This window comes from Jaculus jaculus, chromosome 2 (genome assembly GCF_020740685.1).
Source record: "Jaculus jaculus isolate mJacJac1 chromosome 2, mJacJac1.mat.Y.cur, whole genome shotgun sequence".
NCBI classification, from domain to species: Eukaryota; Metazoa; Chordata; class Mammalia; order Rodentia; family Dipodidae; genus Jaculus; species Jaculus jaculus.
The window spans coordinates 165,762,739-165,788,184 of record NC_059103.1 but is presented as its reverse complement, the minus strand read 5'-3'; the positions used below and the strand labels follow the sequence as shown (position 1 = coordinate 165,788,184).

Here is a 25,446-nt window from a genome sequence, read left to right as displayed (position 1 = left end):
GCAGACAGTTTGGAAAGGTTAGATGCCACATAAAGAAAGGTCCGATGACTTTTCTGGGAAGATAGCTCAGGAGTTCAAGGTGCTTGTGGAACACTGTAGAAGTCACTTTCTTTGGCTGGGGTAGACAGGGAAAAGGGGTCCCTTGATAGCCCAAGATAGCCAAGGGGACAGTGACTCCACCTCCTCCTCCTTCCTGGTCCAGGCCAATTTTTTTAGGGGGCTGGCTTGGCAAGCTTCCTGAGACCTGTGCAGTATTGAATGCACTGTAAATCTGTAGTGGATTAATTTGCAGGTCTGGGGTGATTCCTGGAACCCCAAGCCCTGAGTTCATGCTAGCAAATTAGCCAAAGAATTGGCAATCCAAACTAAAGAAACTGATTTTTAAACCACCACATTTTATTCACATATTACAGGGACATGAAAGAGAGATAGAGCGGAGGAAGAGGAAGGGAAGGGAAAGTGGAGAGAGAGGAAATACACCACATGGTCCAGGAGCCCATGTAAACAAACATGTACCTTAGATTTTATATATATGTATATATATATATATATATATATATATATATATATATATATATATATATATATATATATATATATTTATATATGGGGATTTAAAAACATGTGCTTCCATAGAAATTAAAAGTAAAAACAAGAGCTGGAGAGCTGGATAGATGGTATAATGGTTAAGGCACTAGCCTGAAAAGCCAAAGAACCCAAGTTCAATTCCCAAGGACCCAGGTAAGCCAGATGCACTGTAAGACCCCCAAAATGAGGACCCCACGCTCTGCCCAGATATGGCGACACCCCAAATCACTCATGAGAAGCAGTCTTGATGCAAACTGCAAGACGATTTTATTCCAAGCGCGCTGGGGCCCACAGTCGTACACCGCACAGGGGTAGAGGACTGCAGAGCCCCAAATGCAGGAACGGGACAGTTTTTATAGGGTTTCTAACAAAGCCTGTGCATTAGACCAATCATTTTTTTTAATATCAGGAGCCCGCAGGGTGCAAGCCAGTCAGTTTGTGCCACCCCATAGTTTCTAAGCCAATTAGTTTAATTTGTTCAAGCCCCTCGTGGACCAATCAGTCTCTTATGACCTTGGTGGTCAGCATTTGCGCAGGTCCTTGGGTAAGGGTAGCAGAGTGTGTATCAGTCTCCTATGACCTTGGTGGTCTGAGGCAGGCTGCTACAGCTTATGGTGCAGGCTACTAAGGCTTACAGTGTGGGCTATTAAGGCTTATGGTGTAGGCTATTTACAGAAACCAAATAAGTGCTTTACTTTATTACTCATTTCCCATCCTTGAGGGCTATCTCATGCCATTTTTACTTAGTTTTATATTAGGAGTGGGCTCTGATATAATGAGAAGAGGGATTCTTTACTTGCTTTCAACAGAGAGTAAAGCCTGGAGTTTGAGGTAAGCAGGGGCCCGCTTAAGCTCCCTTTGGAGCGTGATAGTATTTCTGGGCTTCTGAATTCTTGGGCCTTTCGGCACAAGGGGCCACATGCATCTGGAGTTGTTTGCAATGGCTGGAGGCCCTGGTACACCTATTCTCTCTTTCTCTCTCTCTCATAAATAAATGAAAAACATAAAATATTTAAACGTAAAAACAAGGGCTGGAGAGATGGATTAGCAGTTAAGTTGTTTGCTTGTGAAGCCTATGGACCCAGATTCAATTCTCCAGAACACACATAAGTCAGATGCACAAGGTGGCGCATGCATCTGGAATTTGTTTGCTGTGGCTAGAAGCCCTGGTGTGCCCATTCTCTCTCTCTCTCTCTCTCTCTCTCTCTCTCTCTCTCTCTCTCTCTCTCTCTCCCTCTCTCTCTTTCTCTTTCTCTTTCTCTCCCTCTCTCTCTGTCTCTCATAAATAAATATTTATGTTAAAAAAAGAAAACAAAGCCGGGCATGGTGGCGCACACCTTTAATCACAGCACTTGGGAGGCAGAGGTAGGAGGATCGCCATGATTTCGAGGCCACCCTGAGACTACATAGTGTATTCCAGGTCAGCCTGAGCTAGAGTGAAACCTTGCTTTGGAAAAAAGACCAAAAAAAAAAAAGTGAAAACAATAATAAAAATGTGTCCCTTCCCACCCCAGCATTGCTGTCAGGGGAGGAGAGAAGGATTATTTCACTGAAGCTCCACAGAGGGTAAGAAGAAAAAAAGCACCATATCCATGGGCCCCCTAAAGACACATTTTAGAGTCTGGTCAATGTCCCTGGATACACCTTCACCAGGTATTCTCAACCAATCAGCCTGGGTTCGGAGGAGGAATCCACCCACACCTGAACAGGACGCACGATCTGATTGGGTGAGGCAGGTGGGTTCCCCCACCCACCAATCAGCGCAGTTCTCCTTCACGCAAGCTGACCAATCACACATTCGAGGTGGGCGGGCTTTCCCATCGAATTAAAAGTTCAGTCCCCGGCCTGCGGTGAAGACGTCGCTGCGGTCATCCAAGATGTCCGCCAAGAATTTCCGAGTCAGTGACGGGGACTGGATCTGCCCTGACAAGAAATGTGGAAACGTTAACTTTGCTAGAAGATGTGGTCGGGAGAAAACAACCGAGGCCCAGAAGATGAAAGCTGGGGGCACAGAAATAGGAAAGACACGTGCAGAAAAGAGCCGAGGCCTTTTTAGTGCTAATGACTGGCGATGTAAACCTTGCAGTAATGTGAATTGGGCTAGAAGATCAGAGTGTAACATGTGTAATACTCCAAAGTATACTAAATTAGAAGAAAGAACAGGATATGGTGGTGGTTTTAATGAAAGAGGAAATGTTGAGTATATAGAAAGAGAAGAATCGGATGGAGAATATGATGAGTTTGGACGTAAAAAGAAAAAGTGTAGGGGAAAGGCAGTTGGTCCTGCGTCTATATTAAAGGAAGTAGAAGATAAAGAATCAGAGGGCGAGGAAGAGGATGAGGGTGAAGATCTTTCTAAATATAAATTAGATGAGGATGAGGATGAAGATGATGCTGATCTCTCGAAGTATAACTGACGCCAGTGAAGAAGAGAGTAATAAAAAGAAACTGAATAGAGGGAGCCGTTCAAAGTCCCGATCTCCACATCCTCCATCTTCATCACGCTCATCCTCCCCCTCAAGTTCAAGGTCTAGGTCCCCGTCCGGTTCAAGAAGTTCTTCCAACTGGCAGTCAAGATCTCGTTCCAGTTCCAGAGAACACTCGAGATCTCGTGGGTCAAAATCAAGATCTAGCTCCAGGTCCCATGGGGGCTCTTCTTCCCCACAAAAGAGATCTTACTCAAGTTCTTCATCTTCTCCTGAGAGGAGCAGGAAGAGAAGACGTTTTCGATCTTCTTCACCTGGAAATCGCAAAAAAAGACGAACAAGATCACGGTCACCCAAAAGGCACCACAGGTCGTCTTCTGGATCAACCCATTCTGCCTCTAGTTCAAGTTCCAAAAAGAAATAATGTATTAAAATCACATATAAAACAGCAGCGCATGAAGCATACTTTTTTTTTTTTTTTTTTTTTTTTTTTGGTTTTTCGAGGTAGGGTTTCCCTCTAGCCCAGGATGACCTGGAATTCACTATGGAGTCTCAAGGTGGCCTCGAACTCACGGTGATCCTCCTACCTCTGTCTCCCGAGTGCTGGGATTAAAGGCGTGCGCCACCACACCCAGCATGAAGCATACTTTTTAAGAAGTTGATATCTTATTTGATCAGAAGTGCTAAATCTGCTGATAGAGGTGCATGCCTTTATTGCGTTTCAGAGCAACACATCTATGTTTATTTGTGGAACGAAAAGTAAACACATTTTAAGCCATAATGTTCCCCAAATGTTCTGTTTATTAATTACAGCCATTGACTTCATTTTAAACCGTCTCAGCTTAACAGTACCTTTGATTTCTCATTTCAGTTCTCATTCTCATTTCTGAGTAGATCCTGCCTACATTGGCCGGAGCAGGATTACCTAAGCTTGCCCAAACACTGGGCATGTATACAAGGCTGATACAATGGTAGACTTGTCCTTTGGGAGTAGTTGACCTGGTCATTGGCTGTGTCTTACTGATTCTTAACAGAAGTTTAATTACAAAGACACCAACTGGAAACTTCCTTTCAATTCCTTATGCTGAGGGTGCCTTAGAGTCCTTGTCTCTGTTACCCTCTTTATGCCAGTTTTACACCACCACACTTGAAGCAAAGGAATCTGGAGAACTGCAGGAGAGAGGTATTCTCCTTTCCCTTTTCTCATCCAAAAAGTCCATCTTTACTGGTGTTAAAAAATATAAAAATAATAATGTTTTCAGAATGATTATTTGAAATAAGAGTTGAATTACAAATACCATATTTGATTGATGTATTGAAAAGCTGCATTGGTTAATGAAAGACTAGCAGGAGCCATGTAAATTTAAGCAAGTATGTCACTTGAGACATTTAACACAAAACAAACTGCAGATAACTTTCTTTTGAAAAGCTACAGAATGCTGGTTTCTGCATAATTAAAATTACTTTCTTGCTTACTTGAAAAATCTTATGGTTTAAAATGGCTTTCAGAGTTTTATTTCTGAAATAACAAGAAGTGGTCACTTGAGATCATTTTGTTTTAAACTCTTCTGGTTTAAAAGTTAAGTTTCTCTTAATAGTCCTCTTCAGTGACAATATAAGGTAAGTATATTAAAGGAAATCAGCAATTGTACTTTGGCTCTCTGTGAAAGGGTATTGATTTCTTTTTCTTGTTTTTTTTTTTTTATTAATTTTTTTGTCCCTCAGTATTTCTCACTACAATTCAAATAAGGATTAAAGCATTTTAAGGTGGTTAGTAGACAGACCAAACATTATTTTAAATTTTAAAGTGTTTTCTCTTTTCTTGATCTAAAGATGAAAGCAAGATATCTATGTAGAAATATTTTCATAATATTTTTACAAGCTTTCCCGTATTTTCTATGTCTTAATCGTCCTTGCTGCATTTGCTGTAGGTTGCACAAGAACTCTTGCTCTCTTGTAACTGTGCCTTGGGCTTGTTGAAATTCTGCTTTTTGAGTTGCCAGATGAACCTTCTAGATGCTCCTTGTTAAACTGGTTTACTCTCATGCTCTGTGTGTAGGAAACTGGCTGTCCTAAGCAAATGCAAGGTTGTAAATTTAGCTGTTAGGAGTTTACAATTTACATTTCAGATAATTATGATTTGATATGGTTTAATTGAGCTGTATTAGTTCATTTCATAAGGAAATGATACTGTAGACAAATTATAAAAAAAAAATCTGTGAGTCAAAAAAAAAAAAGTTCAGTCCCCACAAAAACTGGGTTTCACATCTCTGGAAGCCCTCCAGTCACAGAGGAGTCTGCTTTCTTTCTGTTTTCTCCCCCTCTTATTCTGAACTAAACTTTATTCCTTTAAAATACCTTCCTGGCAGGGCATGGTGGCGCACACCTTTAATCCCAGCACTCGGGAAGCAGAGGTAGGAGGATCGCTGTGAGTTCAAGGCCACCCTGAGACTACATAGTTAATTCCAGGTCAGCCTGGACCAGAGTGAGACCGTACCTCGAAAAAACAAAATAAATAAATAAATAAAATAAAATAAAAAACCTTCCTGCCTCTTAATTCCTTAATTGGCAGAGTAAACAAACCCAAGACTCCCTGGTGTCATTTGCTTGCAAAGCCTGCCGACCCAGGCTTCAATTCCCAAGGGCCCACATACGCTGGATACAAAAAGGGGAGCAAGTATCTGGTGTTCATTTGCAATGATAAGAGACCCTGGTGCACACCCCCCCACACACACACACACTCATACAAATAATGATAAGAAAGAACAGAGGAAAGCAGGTGTGGCTATGCACTCCTGTAACCCTAGCACTAAGGAAGTGGAGTGAAGAGAAGTAGTAATCCAAGGTGGCTACATAGCAAGTTCAAGGTCAGCATAGGTTATGAGACACTGCCTCAAAAAGAAAAAGGTCGGATGAGGAGATATCGATGTTGGGCTGGCATGGCAGGTGTGGCAGGTTGCCAGCTGCCAGCAGGGGAAACTGTGTGTTTTGTATTCCCTGGAATCTGTATAATTATGGTCTACCCTCTGTCCCTAAGCAGGTCGTGGGAAAGAAAGAAAGGACATAGAGCGGGGCTGGGTGTGCTCACCCCTATTCTGCATCACCCGTGCTGGGACCCCTTTGCCCTCAATGGTTCTGTATAATTTTTTAACCTATTGTTGCGATCCAGACCTGTTCAAACTGTCATAATCTCATATGGCTTTGGCCTCGCTCCTGTTAATCTGCCCAACAGGGGCAGTATGGAAGAAACAGAGGTCTGTGAGAAGAGAGTCATCAATTTAGCAAGGGGAAGGAATGGGATTCTGCTAGGATTGGAGACTGGGCAACTAGAATATGCCAGCACTTGCCTGACAGGGAGCTTCCTTGGGGAGAGAAGTTGCTATTCTGTTCTTTAGTGGCTTGGTTCTTTGTTGCAGGAGTGGTGGGAGGCACTTAAAACATCTGATAGGAGCCGGGAGTGCTGGTGCACACCTTTAATCCCAGCACTTGGGAGGCAGAGGCAAAAGGATTACCATGAGTTCAAGGCCACCCTGAGGTGATATAGTGAATTCCAGGTCAGCCTGGGTTAGAGCAGGACCCTACCTCAAAAAACAAAAGACAAAAGACAAACAAACAAACAAGAATACAAACAAGAAAAATAAATCTGAGTGACGTAATCCCAGTTTCCCTGCCACTCTATACTCCCTGACTCTGTGTGCACTCTCTTCCCCTCCCTTCCTCCTTCCTTCCTTTCTTCCTTTTTCTCTTTTGTTTTTCATTTCTTTTCCTTTTTTTGTTTTTTGCTTTTTTGAGGTAGGGTTTCACTTTAGTCCAGGCTGACCTGGAATTCACTATATAGTCTCAGGGTGGCCTCGAACTCACGGTGATCCTCCTACCTCTGCCTCCCGAGTGCTGGGATTAAAGGCGTGCACCACCACACCCAGCTCTTTTCTTTTTGAGACAGGATCTCATGTACCCCAGGCTAGCCTCAAACTCACTATAACTGAGGATGAGCTGGACATTCCACTCACCCTGCCTCCACCTCCTGAGAGATGGGATCACACATGTCTGTCACTACATCTGCTTTATGCTGTGCTGAGGAGCAAACCCAGGGCTTTGTACAAGATAGGGACAAGCATTCTACCCTCCCTCTCCTCTGTCTTTCCTTCCCCTGTTTCTCTTTCCATCTTCTCATTCTGTGTTGGTTAATCTTCATTGTCAACTTGACAAGATGTGGAGTCACTGAGGAGATAAACTGGTGAGGGCATATCCAGAGAGGCTGAGCTAAGGAGGGAACCCTACCCTGAGTGTGGGGGGCACTACCCCATAGTCTGTGGTCCAGGCACTGAATAAAAGGAGAAAGCAACCTGAGTGACAGCATTGTTCTCTCTCTGCAGCCTGATGTCACATGCAACGTGACCATGTACTTCATTCTCCATGGCCACCATGCCCTCCCTACCAAACCGGAAGCCAGCATAACCCCTCCTTCCTTAACTTGCTTTGGGCTGATGTTTTATTACAACAGTGAGGGAATTAACTAATACACGTTCTTTATTTTTTTTCCTCCTTCTATCCTCTCTTTCTACGCCTCCTTCACTAAGCTGATTCTTCTGCCTCAGCCTCCTGAGTGTCTGGGACTACATGTGTGCACCTTCATGTGCAGAAAGGTTTTTTTTTTAATTTTTTTATGAATATTTTATTTTTATTTATTTGAAAGAGAAAGAGGGGCTGGAGAGATGGCTTAGGGGTTAAGGCATTTGCCTGCAAAGCCAAAGGATGCCAGTTTGATTCTCCAGGACCCATGTAAGCCAGATGCACAAGGGGGTGCATGCATCTTGAGTTTGTTTGCAGTGGCTGGAGGCCCTGGCGAGCTCATTCTCTCTCTCTTTCTCAAATAAATAAAATATATTTTTTTTAAAAAAAAAGAAACAAAGAGGCAGAGAGAGAGAGAGAGAGAGAGAAAGAATGGGTGCACCAGGGTCTCCCAGCTGCTGAAAACAAACTCCAGATGCATGTGTTACCTTATGCATCTGGCTTATGTGGGTCCTGGAGAATCAGACCTGGGTCCTTTGGCTTTGCAGACAAGCACCTTAACTGCTAAGACATCTCTCCAGCCCAGAATTGTTTTATTATATATTTTTAATCTGGAAAAAAATGGCAATTTGTTTGCTTTACTTATTGCCAGGCTCCGCCAGCAGGTAGTGCTGAGGAAGGGCCAGGCCTGCTGGTTCCTCCCAAGGGGTTGAGGAGGAGGATGAGTGTCGATGGCCAGGAACACACCACAGAGCTGGGAGTCTTGTTGAAGCAAGAATTCACTTTATTGTTACAGGCGGTTGCCTATATAGTGTTGAGAATGAGGGTGGGGATTCTAGGATGGGGGGAGAGATAAGGGCCAATAGTATACCTCCACTTTTGAAATGATTGGTTCTAAGCGCGCATGTGCAATGTGCAAGCGCACGGGAATTCCAACCCCTACGTGGAAGTAACAGGCCAGAGGCCATTTGGAACCCGGCTGAGTCATAGCTGGCCTGAGGCAGTTTGCCAAACTTTAGCTAGGCTCAGGAAGTTCCACTAGGCCTCACATCCAGGCCTCTCAAGGCCCAAAATCTCCCCCTTTTGTTTTTGTAAAAGCATTAGTCACCATAGCCCCTGTCTTAGGTTGTCCCCCTCTGGAGATCTTACCCGTCACTGGTACCAGTTGTTTAGCTCACTGAGAACCCACTCTATGGCCTGTCTTAGGTTGTCTCAGTCAGTCTGAGATCCTACCCATCATTGGTCACATGAAGGGCAGAGGAGGTGGCAGTGGATCATCTGAGGAACTTAATTCCTGAGTTGCCAGTCTGTGATAATGTATCTCAACCTGATGGATTTTTATTGCCTCTAGCCGCTAGTGAATGAATTGTTTAATTTTGTTGATTACACAAGGCCCGACAGTGAGGATAAGGAGGAAGAGAAGGAAGGTACCAAGTAGGGGGAGAAGGTAGGGTAAGAAGCCATGTAAGCCCATCCACAGTGGGTTGTCTTGAAGGTCCCACCGTCTCCTTTCCAGGTCCTCTTGAAGCCTTTTGATCTTGTCCTGAACAATTCCTGATCTATTGGCATAGAAGCAGCATTTTTCCTGTAAAAACAAGCATATGCCTTCCTTTTTGGCTGCTGATAGATCTAGGCCCCTCCTTTTTTGTAGGACTACCTCAACCAAGGAATCTAGGTGTTGTTGGAGATCAAGGATAGTGTTGAACACAGATTTTATGTCACTGATCAACTGGAGAGAGAGAACTTTTGTGGAGATGGACTGCCATACCTATCCCAGCTGTCCTGGTGGCCATGCCTGCAGTTATTCCCAATCCAACGAGTAGGGTCATATGGGCAACTGTAGTTGTATCATTGGTGATTACTGCAAGCAGCTGGGGAGGCCCAGATCGGAGGCAAAGCCAGCAATCCTCTGCAAGGAAGGGAATTGTTTGGTTTAGCAGGGTGAAGACCATTTTAGGAACAGTCCTCAGGGATGGGACACTCCCTGGAGGGGTGATTATCAGTGTCCCCTTGTTGAGGTAAATATTTTAGGCACCTTGCTGATATCCAAATAGGTCTTTTTTCATCTTGAGGGAAGACACATCCAAACCCTCCCCCTGCTGTGAGGAGTGGGTCTGGTCCTCTCCAGGCCCCAGTCAATGGGGTCTCTCCATTTGACCTTGATCGAGCTGTATGTGACAGAGGATGACCAATGTTTTTGAAATGGGGACATTTTTTTCATTTCTAGAAAAATTTAAAATATGTAAGGTGAATAATGCTTTCTTTAGCTGATTATGGGGGGTAGTGACTCCCCCTTTTGTTTTTGTCCATAAAATTAGGGCTATAGCAACCCAAAGATACACGAGTACAACACAAACACAAGGATCCAAAAGATAGGTAAGCATGCTGTACAAAAGCCGCAGATGCAGCTTGCTGGCAAACTGAAAGTGAGAGGAAAGAGAAAGGGAATGAAGAGATGTTGACAAGCACAGGTTATAGAAGCAAAGTTTAGCACATGAAATATGCAGACTGCCTCATAACTTATGAGGGTACACTCACCCACATGCCGATTGACCTCCTCAATGAATGCCTCTCACGGGGCACTAGTCTGCCAGTACCCATCACCCCATGTTAGGCGCCAGAGGCGGGGCTCCCCTGGAAGGTAGTGCTGAGGAAGGACCAGGCCCACTGGTTCCTCCCAAGGTGTTGAGGAGGAGAATGAGTGTCGATGGCCAGCAACACACCACCAAACCAGGAGTCTTGTCGAAGCAGGAACTCGCTTTATTGTTACAGGCGGTTGCCTATATAGTGTTGAGAATGAGGGTGGGGATTCTAGGATTGGGGGAGAGATAAGGGCCAATAGTATACTGCGACTTCTGAAATGATTGGTTCTAAGCATGCATGTGTGCACGCATGGGAATTCCAATTCCTATGTGGAAGTAACAGGCCAGAGGCCATTTGGATCCCAGCTGAGTCATAGCTGGCCTGAGGCAGTTTGCCAAACTTTAGCTAGGCTCAGGAAGTTCCACTAGGCCTCACATCCGGGCCTCTCAAGGCCCAACAACTTATTGTACAAAATTCCTTTAGACTGAGCTGCCTCTAGGATAGAAAGACAGCTAGGATAAATATGTTATGGGAAATGTGACTGTTACCTGTTCTGTGATAGGTGATATTTTAGGTGTCTTTATGTAGAAATGCAATCCTGTATCAGCCTCATGAGATGACATTATTATGTCTGCTTTACAGGGGAGAAAATAGAGGTGCAGGGAGTTACATACCCAAGTGTAAACAGCCAGTAAGTGGCAGAGACCCCACAATTCACACCCTTATAAGTGTTTATAGTTCGATACATGTGTGTGCATGTATTTGTGTGTGTGAATGTCAGGTGGCAACCCCAGGTATTGTTCCAAGTTTTGTTCACTTTTTTTTTTTTTTGAAACAGGGTGTTTCATAGACCTGGATCTCATCAAATAGGCTAGATTGGCTGGCCAGCAAGCACAAGGGACACTTCTGTCTCTGTCCTCTGGAAGATCTATCCTGCCTTCTGGGGGAACTGTCCTTTCTTGGAGAACTACTCCACTCTCTGGCAGGTCTAGTCTCCCTTCTGTGAGATCAACTCCTTCTGGTAGATCTACTCCATCCTCTGGAAGATATTCTCCACCTTCTGGGAGATCCTGAACTCAACTAAACAAGAGACCATTTGCAGGTCCTGGGGAGTGGACAGAGGAGGGGTACCACTAACTGCCTGCACCACAGGACTGCTGCCAGGCAGGTTGTTGGTTTGAGACAGGAGCTTGCTGTGTAGTCTGGCTGACCTGGGGTTTATTATGTAACCCAGACTGGCCTTTAATTTCAGCAGTTGTCCCTCCTGTCTGCAAATTTTGGGGTCCATGCATGTATCACCATTGCCTAGCCAGACAATGTACTTTAAAGCTCCAGCAGTCAACAGATTCCTAGTAGGTATGTAATGAATATTTGTTGATCTAAACATACTTATATACCTCTGCAGTCTTAACTGTGTTTGTAATTATTCCCTATGCCATGATGCCTACATATTTTTGACAAAAAATCCAGCCCTTCCCTGGCCCAAACAAGAATGTGAGCCAACAGGACAAAGTGTCTACCTGTAAGAGGGAAGAATAAGTTGCAAAGGAAAGCAATGTGGCCCAGTGGTAAGGTGAAAGGGCACTTACCTCACAAGCGTGAGGACCTGATTTCAATCCCCGGCACCCCAGCACCCACATTAGAAAAGACCTGAAGCTCAAAGCACACAGCGGAAGTTGCCAGGTGGCCTCAAGGTAGGAGGTACAGCTTTTTATAGCCCCAGCCACTGGCTAGGGACCCGTGGTGGTTCTGGGAACCCTGTGCAGAGCAGGGGAAGCTGAGAACCATGGGCAATCTACATGCTGGATGCCAGGGACAGTTACCCTGGCCAGACATCAGCAGCTTCTGGAGGGTTGGTTATCAGAGTCCAGTGCAGCTCAGCTGCAGCGGGAAGCAGGGCTGTCAGGGTGAGCAACTGAAAGCACACGGTGCCCAGGTTGATTTCAGTTGCAGATAATCAATGAATACTTTTCATATGAGTACTAAGTACTGCGTGAGACATACTCATTCCACATAAAATTACTCACTGTTTATTTAAAGTTTAGATTTAACCGAGGGTCCTATAATTTATCTCCTCCCAAGACAGCTTGCTGAAACTCAGATTGTTGCTGTCTCTGAGTCATTAGACCTACAGTGGGGATTCTGGAATGTGCCTGTCAAACAGGTTCCTGTGTTCAGCTGACTTAGGGATGCACACATATTGAAAACACAGTTTTACCTTCTATACTCGTCAGACTGCCCTATGAAAAACCTTCTAGGGCTTTCCAAGTCTCTTGTAGGAAAAGCCCATCTTGAAAAGGGCTTGCAAAGGTGTTTGTGACACGACCTTGGAGTTTCTCTCTTGTCTTATTCCCCAACCTCCTCCCTCACCACTATCATGAAGTGCTGAAAAATAGATAGTTTTGGAACAAACCATGCACAATACAACCCAAAAAGTTTGCACAGATATATTTCCCCCAAATTACCTGGTTCTCTAAGCAGACACTGGGTTCAGGCCTTTCCCCTGCCAGCCTTTGCTAAATGCCTTATTGTAATATTTTAATAGTTTTGTTTATTTATCTATTTATTTATTTGAGAGAGTGAGGGACAAAGAGGCAGACAGAGTGGGAGAGTGAGTATGGGCTCACCAGAGCCTTCTGTCACAAGAAATGAACTCCAGACACATGTGCCACCTTGCGCATCTGGGCTAGGGTGGGTACTGGGGAATCAAACCCAGGCCTTCAGTATTTTCAAGCAACAGCCTTTAACTGCTGTTTAGCTGCTGTTAAAGAGCCATCTCTCCGGCACACTGTCAGTTGGGCCCCATGTTCAACCCCAGGACTCATCACTCTGCCCTGATTGCTTTAACTCTGTACCCTGTGTCTATCAGACATGCAAGAAAACACACTATTTGCCTATTACCTACTTCTCCCACTAAAATATAAGCTCTGCAAACATAGGCATTTGTGTTTATAATACTCGCTGCTGTTTGCAGAAGGAATATCATTTCTCCACGTACAAGAGGTGCTCAACCAATGCGCAGAATACATGCTTCATGACAAGGCAATGGCCTAATCTGAGACTGCTGACCTGGCATTCATTCTTTGATCACTGGCATTAAGCCACCCTGTGCACCAGGCATAAAGAACCATTTCAGAAACACCTCTTATCCAAATGAGTAAGTCAAAGTCATCCAGGTACAAGAGGAAAGAAATGTAGGATGTTTTAGAATGCTATTTCAAAATCACTGAAGGCCATTTGGATCATTCAGCAATTGTTGGCTTTTTGTGTTGTTAATGTTTATGTTTTTAAATCAATAGCCTGGCTATCAAGGCAGGTAGAAGATATTCCAGGTCTTCCCTTAACCCTACTAGGAGATGGCAAGGACTCAGACATGAACTCCTCTTTTCCCTCCAACTTTATTGAAGTGTACTTGACAAATGAAAATGGAATCTTTTTTTTTTCATGTACAAAGTGGCAGTTAGGTACTTGTTTACAGCCTGACATGATCACCATAAACCACCCAAGCCCACTCTGACAAACATATAATTATTCACAAGGAACCAAGTCCCACACAATCCTGCACCTGCCTTCCTAACTGCAGAGGAACCTCTACAGCCCATTGGTGGGCATTTGAAAAACAGGGTGAAAGTTTTCACTGCAAGGCAGTGGCGGTGATGGCGAGGCAGGCAGAACCAGCCAAACCTTGCATTTTGTCAGGACATTTGCGCTCCGTGAGGGCAGAGAGCTGGGGACAAAGAACCCAGGCCCACAAGTGACCCTGAACACACTGTGTTTCCTCAGGAAGGAGCGGGGCTGATGGACTGTCCTTACCCCCAGGGAGCAGCAACTACATGTTTCCAACAGCCAACTGGTTCATTGTGCCCCACAGTGATTACTTGTAATGCCCCTTAGAAAATGGGCTTTCTAGTCAGTACCTTCTAGTTGAGAGTCTCATTAAGTTACCTTGAGTGTTAACGAAAGCTGCACAAACATGTTATAGTATTCACACAAGCGGTAACTCATCATGTCCTTATAGATAGATGGTTCACTGACAGACCTATCAACAGCAGAGAAATGTCCCAGTGGGTTACAGCTGCCTTGACCTAACATCAGTGCTGGCAACTAAAACAAAACTATTTTAATTCATGATGCTCAGTACATTCCCCAGTCAAAATGAAATACAACGACCATACATATTACATGGTTAATATTACAACTTCTTAGCTCTAGCCATATACATCCTATTTATAGGATCAACCATCTATCTTTTCTGTACACAGAACTCCAACACTGAAAACATGATATTTAATTTCTCCTACAGGGGATAATCAGACTTCTGAAAATAATCTCACTGGGGGCTAGAATGATGGCTTAGTGGTTAAGGCACTTGCCTGTGAAGCCTAAGGACCCAGGTCCGAGTCCCCAGTAACCACATAAGCCAGATGCATAAGGTGGCACGTGTGTCTGGAGATTATCTGCAGTGGCTAGGGACCTGGTGCCCATTCTTTCCATCTGCCTCTCTCTCTGTCATAAATAAATAAATACTCATCTCAATGAACACAATTGGTAAGTTATTCATAACAGATGCTCAGAGGTATACATTTAAGAAATCTCATAAACATCTTATCAAAAGGACTAGGTGGATGGTTTAATGGTTAAGGCACTTGCCTGTGAAGCCTAAGGACCCAGGTTCAATTCTCCAGTGTCCAAATAAGCCAGATACACAAGGTGGTGCATATGCACCTGGAGTTTATTTGCAATGGCTGGAGGCCTTGGCACATCCTCTCTCTTTCTTTCTCTCTCTCTGTGCCTCTTTCTCTCTCACTTCCTCATAAATAAGTAATAAATAAATAAAATATTTTTTAAAGTTACCAAATATTAAAGTCATTTGAATTGAGGGCAATTGGGAAATACATTCTATCTTTAAATAAGTGAGTCCAGATAAGTCTGGGATAACTTTTTGTTGTTGCTGGTTTTTCGAGGTAGGGTCTCACTCCAGCCCAGGCTGACCTGGAATTCACTATGTAGACTCAGAGTGGCCCTGAATTCACAGCAATCTTCCTGCCTCTGCCTCCTTAGTGCTGAGATTAAAGGCATTTACCACCATGCCTGGATGAGATAATTTTTAATATTAAGTTAGAAATATTAGAAATATTTAATTGCTGCAAGACGTCTTCTTACAGCTGCCTGACCAGCCGTACTGATTGTACAATGACAGTGGAGACTGCTCTATCCCTGAGTTGCTCTGCCCTCGGTTGGGGTGACCAACCTCTAGATTTGCCTCAATCGTTACAGGGCTTTCAGAACTAAAACCAAGAGTTTCCAGGACCAGTGGGGACAAGTCGGTCCTGCATCCAAATCCTTAAGTTCCTCTCAGAACCTTCCCATGTGGCTCCCTTAGGTGATTAGCAAGGGGCCTCCTCTGAGTAGTTTTCTGGGCATAAGTGTGAATTGAAGTTCCTAGAAAAAAGCCACACCTGTGTAAAAGAGTTTACAAGATCGATTAGCTAATTAGTACTTCTCTGACTGGAGAGGTGTAGTGTTGCAGGACCACAGCCTTGGGCTATTAGCCCCCATGGGAACCCTTCATTGGCCACCTCTGTGGGCAGCCTTGTAACTTAAGCAATTCTTTTTGGAATGTCCCAACAGGCCCCTAACTTCCACCAACCCAAAGTCCAAGAATGTCATCAGACAATCTGAGACCTAAAGCAGAGGTTTCTTAGTTTGCTGCAACCCATCTACCTAATATTTTCACCAATGTATTTTAAAATGCCCTGATTTATGGCTTTCTTTGTTCTGTGACTGTGAAAACTGCATGTAACTGTCACCACATTGGGACATGGGATTTACAGTAATCTGAATCTGTGTTTCTGGGCCACAGTTACTCATATTTAGCTCCAGAATAAGCTATCACTTTATTCCCTTTGAGATGAGAACTGTGTGTTTGCATCAGCAGAGGAAGACTGCTAAGCCTGGGAGAATGGTTCAGGGGCCTCCCCCTCTCCCCATTGAGCCATGTGCCCAGACATTGCCTTTCAACCACCCTGAAAAGCCAGTGCGAGGCTCACGTGTCAGGACGGGGGAGGGGCAAGAGCATAGGTGGGTGCAATTGCAGCTAATTGGGAGGGCAGGTCCAGGAAGGAGTATAAAATTGGGAGCTGTAGCCTTACCCTTCTCTGTCTGGTTGTATTAGCTAGCACAAGCTACTCTGGCGGACTCTCCTGTGGGTGCTATGGTTCCTGAGATTCAAGGGTGGACCTGGCTCTGAGGGTTGTGAGTTAGGGCAGTAGATTTGGGATGCATTGGCTCTTAAAAGTGTGGCATTAGCTCTTCTGGTGACTCCTTCCTCTTGCAAATACCTATAGCTTTCTTTCAGCTTCCCACTTGTGTCTATAAGTCTTGCTTGGTACATATCCACCCTAGGCAAGCTGGCTCCTCCTAGCACTTTGTGACCTCCTCTTTCCACAAAGGGCTCCTGTCTGCATCAGGCCTTTCTTTCCTTCCCAGAGAGACTTCAAATATTATGTGAAGGCTGGAGAGACAGCTCATGGTTAAGGGACTTCCCTGCAAAGCCTAATGATCCGGGCTGTATTGCCAGATGCATAGTGACACGTTCATCTGAAGTTCATTTGCAGTGGCTAGAGGCCCTAGTGTGCTCATATTCTTTCTTTCTCTCTCTTTCTCTCTCTCTCTCTCTCTCTCTCTCTCTCTCTCTCTCTCTCTCTCTTTCTCCTTGCAACTTAATAAAAGATTCTTAAAGAGTGAAAGAATGCTGTGCCAGATCAAAAGTGATACTTGGCTGCATCACTAGAAATAGCAAAGGAAGGAGTAGACTGGATCTCCAAAGATCTAGGCTTGGGGCTCAAGAGATGACTCAGTGACTAAAGGTTCTTGATTGCAAAGCCAGCCAACCTGGGCTCAATTGCCCAGTACCGACATAAAGCCAGATGCACATAGTGGTGTACGCATCTGCAGCTTGTTTACAGTGACACGAGCTCTTGGTGCACTCAACTCCCCCCCCCAATCGCTCTCACTCTCTCTCGCTCTCTCTCAAATGAATAACTAAAAAAGATACAGACACATGGGGTAAAGGGAATGAAGAGTTAAGCCCAGGAAAATTCCTATTGGGGGAATTAAGAGGGCTACCTCAAGTCAGAAACCCAGGGGAGGGGTATGGGGAGAAAGTGAGCTCACAACAAGCTTGTCCAAAACTCAAGACAACTGAACCTCTATGAAAGTCTTCATATTAATGGGGAAGTGCCCCAAGACACTAGAATCCACTGAAACCCACCCAAGTCATGATATTGCTTACCTTCAGGCTGCTCCACTCCTAAGCAACAAGTCTAGCTGCTATCCAGGACCTTTGCTTCCAGGCATCTTCTAGGTATCTCATCACCTGAGGACTTTCAGATGGGAGCCTCACCCAGACTTGGCTTAGTACCCCACAGCCTGATCACACCCTCAAACTGGTAGTCTAGTTGCTTGACCCAAAGGATCTCAGAATAAAGCAGGATCTTGCCCTGAGCTAAAGTACAGGACACTGGCTCCTTCTACAGCCAGTGAGTTATAAAAATGGGTTCTAGGTCTTAGACCTTCCTTACATCTGGCCAAGTGCTCCTGGAGTAAAGAGCCAAGGAGATAGAGGCAACTGTGGGCTGTCTGGCAGCCAGGAATCCCTGGCTAACATTTCATTTTTATTCATAAAACATGGGTCTTGCTGTTGCTCTCACGAAGTAACATAAGTACCAGGTTTAGCAGATATGTATGCCAAGCCTGAATATTCTGCAGAGTGGTGTTCCTAAAGGGCAGACTTCCTTTGCCACAGCCTGTGGTAGGAAACAAGAATCTCTTCAGAGGTCAAAATATATTGTCAGCTACAAAGCTCTGGTGGTCAGCATCTGTGCCACCAAGGAAGTGTTCCTGAAGCCACAGTGTCTTGTGAAGATGAGTTTGGACACTTGCATCTCAGTAATGTACCAGGCCAGCAGAACACATTCCCTTACCTTTATGAGGAAGGGAATGACTCAAACCTACTTCTATCAGAAACTTGTGTCAAAAGGTAGAAAACACATGGCTGTAGCTTGACTTCTTATCTTCTTCCCCTAACCTTCTAAACCTGGGCTTCCTTCCTCGTATTGATGAAGAAAGTGTCTTTACCTGAGAGGCGGTAGATGACCCTTCCTGAAGCTATGAAGATCAGCACTAGCTGCTCACCTCAGGTCAGCAGCTGTACTGCTCCAGTGGGTGTAGAAAGGCGCGCCCAGCTGAAAATAGTGTTAACTAGATGTCTGGGGAACCAATGGGTTCAGCTGTCTTTCAATGCCCATGAAGTCTACATTCCCACGGAGAATATGAAAGCCAGGGGGTAGGGAAGGCCTTTGCACATGCTCACTGAAGAGTAAGTTTGCTACCCTGTAAACATAGGTGGTAACCTTCAGTGATTAGAAAAAGAACCTGGAGTCTACTCACTGTTGTGTTGTCTCCTTAAAGTGAAGGAAGGTTGCTTCCATCTACTGGAAAGGTATTCACCATATATTCAGGCACCAGTATGACCTCAAGAAGTAGAATTTCCCCCACATAACTAGCCGTAGCCAGCTAATTCGGATTGCCATGGATTCTGTAAATCCTGGCATTAGATGGTAGGAGTCTTCCTATGGAAATGCATTCAGATGAAGCCGGAGAGCAGATGCCAGTTATTGACATTCTAACCACTCTGGACCAGTTGAGTTTGCCAAGAGCATTGTTGATATTTGTGGTATGTGTAGGGCCACCTTGCCACAGGTGAGCATGGCACACACAATGTGCAGAGACCTCAGAGTAGGTAGCACGTGGCTGGGGAGGGGCCGTGAATCTGAGATGTGACTTCTTGCAGAAATCGCTGGGGATATGTGAGGACTGTGCTGAGGGAGTTGGTGGGTTCAGGTGGCTCCGATGTTTAGATTGGGAGGTTCGAGCTTCCTGGAGGACAGACTTTCTGCTCCAGAGGAACATAACCTGTCACTGGTGGTTCAGAAGCCTCAGGCTAGGGGAGAGCAAGCTTCAACGATGGCCAACTGCAAGATGAGCCGCTGGTGTGCTCCCAAGCAGGGTCTGCTCATGGCCTCAGAATTGAGGGTAGAAAGCCTTCCTAAGTGTCTTCACCATTGTCGGGTCTTACTTCAGAGGGTTGAAAATATATAGGCCCTCCTGACTGAGAGGGATTTCTAGCATCTTGAATAAAGATCAGGGTTCCAAAAAAATTTTTAAGTAAAAAACCAGGGTTTGCAGGCTTTCAACCCTTTGAAAGATGGCACAGTCCTGATCTCTGCTCTCCACTGTCTTCTGTTGAACTTGGAAATAGCTTTCAAGTTAGGAATCCCACCTAAGTTCAGGTGTCAAGAAAATACCTAACTACACTTTTTTAGAAGGTTCTTAAATCTCTCATCAAGGAGCCAAACAAAACCAACTGGGCTAGCCTTGGACAACTGTGCTTTGGAGCAGTCTCCTCACCATTGGTTCAACTCAGCATAGCTTTGGTTTACCTGCAGTTCATTCATGCTATTTAACTCCCCCCCCCCCACCAACCTGCGATCCACATCCAGTCTTATTTAAGACACATACTGAAAGGAGTCCCTACTAGAGCCTTCTGAGCGGTGTCCTGTCCTATGTTGTGACACTAGATGTGACTTAGCAGTTCCCACAGGTATTGTTTTTATTGACCATAGATTAGAAGTAGGGTGGATGTCATAAAAAGAATCAATAGCTAGTCTAAGTGAGTTTCTAAATCATTACAAATCCCACCTGAGTTTGAGTGTCAGGAAGACAAACATCTACACCATACTTACTATAAGGTCCTAAAGTCCCTCATCTAGAACTGAGAAAGTACCTTTCCCGACGAGGGCCTTCTTTGTATGTAGACAGACTGGCTGGCCAAAAGCTAAAACCCAGAGGTATAGAGATGGTGCCCTGGGGATCCAGAAAATGAACCTTCACCTTCCATCTTCACTCCCAGAAGCATGAGTTCTGTAAGAAGGGGTCGCCCTCAGAGGTGAGAGGCCTCCGGTAGGGCCTCTGAGTACTAGCATCCTTTTATGTCTGCATTGTCAGAGCTCTGGGAACTGAATTCGTGTAGTACTGTGAACTTGTGTCTTCCCAGGGTTTCATGTTCTAAAACTCCACTTGGTGAGTCATCAGTTTACGGCTGTCAACTATGCATTGAGATTCCAGTCTGCCCTGTGAATACGGCTGGATGGGGTTCGTAGCACATGTGGAAAAATCATCCTGGTAGTGGCACCGTTTGCTCTAGCCGCCCAGGCAAAGTATAATTCTCAGCACACTGCTTGCTGGTATGGAGCCCCTGTTAAAGAAACCAGATGCAGGGATAATTATGCTTCAGGGCTCAGCAAGAGGACAAGAAGGCTAACTGCTGCTTTCCATTAAATATTACGTCTCCAAGCTAACCTACCAGGAGTGGATTTTAGATGTCAAGCTCGGATGGATCTGTGGCCTGCCTTCTAGATATAGCTTAGCCTGATGTCAGGTACATCTGGAAAATCAGGTACATTAAATGCTGTGCTTCTGAAGGATGCATGCCACTGACACTTGGCATAGGATGACAGGGTCTTTATGGGCACCGAGAACACAAGTGACATGACATGCAACAGATTGCTGTAGGTACACTGCTTCCCCCCCTGGTGGGGAAGGGCCATCGAAATGCTGCCCTGAGGTCAACCTTTATGTGTAAATAGGATGGCTGGCCAAAGGCTACAAACTAGATGTCCAGAGAAAATGCCCTGGAGATCCAAATCTTAGGAACGCTCATCTTTATGTGGTCACTTGAGCATGCGTTGATTAGAGGACAAGGGTCCTAGAGCCATAAATCACATGTCATGTACACAAAACGAAACTAACTAGGAGCTTGCTGGTGACACGAACTTGTCTGCTCCCCTCGGACTAGTATAGGTAGATCAAAGGCAGGGGTTGTGGGTTGCATACGGGCCTACTTGTGGCTCTGGAAATGAGTCTTAGAATCTATGGACTTGCATTAAGACAGGTAGGTCATCTGCCCTACATTTCATGCTTGCATCTCTTGACCTGTGTTGGTAGGCAAATGCCTTCTGATGGTCCCTCTCCTACCAGAGGCCATAGTTCATGGGCTGTTACTGTGTATGCTATAAATCTACTGGAGTAGATACTGTTCATTTGAATTTGGGAAACTTCAGGTGTTTCAAGTTAAATATCAGGAAAGAAAAGATGCAAGTATCTTGTGACCCACCATCTGAAACGCTGGGTGAAGAGCTCACTATAAGGGTGTGCATCTCAAATTTTAGCTTGGTCCCATTCTATCCTCTGACCTTTCCCATGAGCATCTATTCTCACTCTTGTCATTTGTCACCTGGGCCAACATAAGTCTGAGCACAACTTTTGGAGCCATGCACTCAACTAGTATACCCTCAATCAGATAAGCCTAACAAGAGGGAAGAGCTACTGAGACCCTCTGGAGAAGGATAATGTGGTCTTTAGAAGCAAAGATAATTTCCTAGTCTGGGGAGAGGTAAGGATTTTGGCACTGTGTCACGCCCGCCTCACCAGCAAGGAGGACGCCACAATCAGGATTCTTCTGAACACACTTTATTGGGGACTGCCAAACTGCTAGATGCGAAGACGCGAAGACCCAGAACCACGAAAGGCAACTGTTTATATAGGGTTTTAGGCTGCTTACCCACAAATGATTGGTCAACTGAGGATATGTGGCCACCAGTGATTGGTTACTTTCTGGATGCCTCATTAGCATCGGCCCGCAACGGGTTGGAGCATGCGCACTGTGCTAAATTTACACCAGCTGTGACCAATAAGAGGCCAGAAACCGGCGCCAGCTTGTAATAGCGTCTGCGCGGCTCCTAACATCTCCCCTTTTTTTTTTATTATTTAGACACCAAGGGACCAAATCACCGATCTAGCCTTTCCCACTTCTGGCAACAGGCGATCAAGGTTATAAGGCCTTGGAAAACTCACAACTCACCTTATCCTGTGCAATGAGTTATTCCTCAGGGATGTGCAAAGGCTGAGTGTGAAATAAAACTAAAAGTCTTATGCCTAACCTGGTGCAATGAGAATAAGCTCTCAGGGTGCAAAGGCCACAAGACAGCTCAAACGAAGGGAGAAAACGTCCAGGTCAAGCAATAGCAAAATTACACACAGGCACATCATGCAAGTACCAACGAGGCCCAGAGTAAGCACCAATCACTGGTTTCAGCTCCCTATTGTTTCAGAGTTATCAATCAAGCATTAGGTGAATGTCCTGTTTCCAGTGCAGCAAATGCTTGCACTAGCATAGCATTGTCTCTGAGTCTTTGACTTCGCATTTTACAAAAACACCAAAAACATCCGATTGCAGCAGCAATCATAAACAGCATCATGGAACCCATTCCAGCCCATTCCTTCAAATAAAGGGTAGCTTTCTATATCCAGTCCAATAATCCCGTAACCAAAAACAAGTCCACTCATGTTGAATTCACATGGGTCAGCAGTCCAGTTAGTAAGCAAATGTGATAACTGGCGTGACAGATTATACACAATCCATTTTCCATTCACATTCCAATTGTGCCAATTACCATAAAGTATCAACTTGTTCTTACACTAAATTAATTCTTTGATTAACAATCATTAACCCTCCTCTTAATTGTGCATTAATAAAAGTTTGAACATCCAAAGTATTAGCTACATTAACTGATAAATTATTCAAAGTCGCCGCAATTTGTATAGTAATAGCAGCCACAATGGCTGTAGTAATCCCAAAATCTCTTTTGATTCTAAACAATGTCATAGAACTAGGAGAACAGCATATAGTAATAGCAGCCACAATGGCTGTAGTAATCCCAAAATCTCTTTTTGGTTCTAAACAAAGTCATAGAACTAGGAGAACAGCATATAGTAATAGCAGCCACAATGGCTGTAGTAATCCCAAAATCTCTTTTTGGTTCTAAACAAAGTCATAGAACTAGGAGAACAGCATATAGTAATAGCAGCCACAATGGCTGTAGTAATCCCAAAATCTCTTTTTGGTTCTAAACAAAGTCATAGAACTAGGAGAACAGCATTATGTATTACAGGTAGAGGTTTTGGGAATACTGAGAGTATTCCCCAACGGGGTTCTGTCCATATCCCCAGCAGGTTGAACAGGGGTAATATCATCAGCACAGCAATCACGATCTTCATCCTTTTCTGGACTCTCTTTGACCACTCGCGTCAGTCTGGCAGGAACCCAAATGGGATTGTCTTGATCCTGTGGAAAAACACAAACAGCTCCCCTGGATCTTATTAAAACAAGATCCGGGCCCTTCCATTGATTAGATATAACATCTTTCCATTTTATTTTTTCTGAAACTGGTGATGGTGGCAGACAATGCCTGTCTGCTGCTGACCTACCCATCATGTCCAAATTTAAAAAATTAAGTGTAAAAAGAGCTAGGGAAATAGTTCCTTTAGGTCCCAACGTCGTGGGGCCTATTCCCCCTTTTTGTTTAGATAAATATGTCTTGAGTGTACCATGAGCACGTTCCACAATCCCTTGTGCTTGTGGGTTATAAGGTAATCCTGTCTTGTGTTCTACACCTAAGCGTTGACAAAATTGCTGAAAAGTCTTTGAAGTATAGGCCGGACCATTGTCTGTTTTAAGACTGTAGGGTTTTCCCCAAGCAGCCCAGGCCTCCAAGCAATGAGTGATGACATGGGACACCTTTTCCCCAGCAAGGGCTGTGGCATGTATAATACCAGAGTAAGTATCCACAGAGACATGAAGATATTTCATTTTTCCAAAAGCAGGAATATGAGTTACATCCATTTGCCACAAATGTAAAGGGCGCAAGCCTCGAGGATTAATGCCCAGACAAGGAGTATGTCTGAACTCTGCGCAATTAGGACATTGGAGTACAATATTTCTAGCTTCAGCTCTAGTTAGCTGAAATTTATATCTTAAGGTTTGAGCAGGAACATGATACAGTTTATGAAAATCTACAGCAGCTTCGTACCTGTTTGCAACCCAAAAAAGGTGTTTTGTGGCGACATCAGCCAATTCATTAGCTCTAGCCATAGGGCCAGACAACAGAGTGTGAGCTCGAATATGTTGTATAAAAAAGGGATGACACCTATTTCTGATAGAATTTTGAATATCATGAAAGATATGTGCTACTTTACTTTTGGCATTAATAGGTCCAGCAACTTCTAATTGTTTAACAGCATTTACAACATAATGGGAGTCTGAGATAATATTAATAGGTTTTGAAAATTGTCGCAACACCAAAGCAACTACTGCACATTCCACCAATTGTGGGGAAGTTAAATTAAATTGTAATTGTACTGGCACTTGGTCAATAACATAGCTCCCCAGACCTGTCTTTGATCCATCAGTATAAATGTCTATAGCTCCTAAAAGAGGTTGAGAACTAGTAATTTTAGGGAAAATTATTTCTTGAGTGAGAGCAAACTGTAACAGCGGATGTTTAGGATAATGGTTATCTATTTCTCCAGAAAAGGTGCATCTTAAAATGGCCCACGTATCAATAGTGGCGCAGAGAGTTTGAACTTGAAATGTAGTATAGGGAACAATGATTGTTTCAGGAAATTTGGCAAAATGTGTGATGGCTAGTTGAAGTCCTTTTAAAGCAAGCTCTGCAACTAACGTAGGATAATGTCCAATAACTTTTCCTGGAGAGGAATGAGAATGGACCCATAACAGAGGTCCATCCTGCCACAAAACAGCAGTGGGTAACAAGGATGATTGTATTATACACAGCGAAAAAGGTTGATCTTCTGTTATTCTAATTAACTGAGAACTTTGTATAGCCTTTTCTATTTTTTCTAATACCTTAATAGCTTCAGGATTAAGATTACGAGGAGAAGTAATGTGAGCTTCTCCTTCTAAAATTTGAAACAAAGGTTTTAACTCAGATGTGGGAATCCTCAAAAAAGGTCTAAGCCAATTAATGTCTCCTAATAATTTTTGAAAATCATTTAAAGTTTTTAAATGATCTCTACGGATTGTGACCTTTTGAGGGGTAATTTTATCAGGATATATTTTTGTACCTAAGAAACTACCTATTACTCCTTCTTGTACCTTTTCAGGAGCAATTATTAAACCTTTTAATTTTAAAGATTCATTTAATCTCGAATAAGCTACTTTTAGGTCCTCTTCAGATTGCCCACATAATAAAATATCATCCATGTAATGGCAAATTTTTATTTTTGGAAATTGTTGTCTTATTGGCTTAATGGCATGAGAAACAAACAATTGACACATAGTTGGGCTATTGGCCATGCCTTGTGGCAGGACCTTCCACTGATATCTAGCATCAGGTTCCTCATGATTGACAGATGG

At 44.1% G+C, this 25,446-nt stretch overlaps 1 pseudogene; it reads left to right on the top strand.

Annotated features, from left to right (window-relative positions):
• The first annotated feature begins 2,465 nt into the window (after window positions 1-2,465).
• On the top strand, window positions 2,466-3,446 carry LOC101600332 (annotated as a pseudogene).
• Window positions 3,447-25,446: the final 22,000 nt, after the last annotated feature.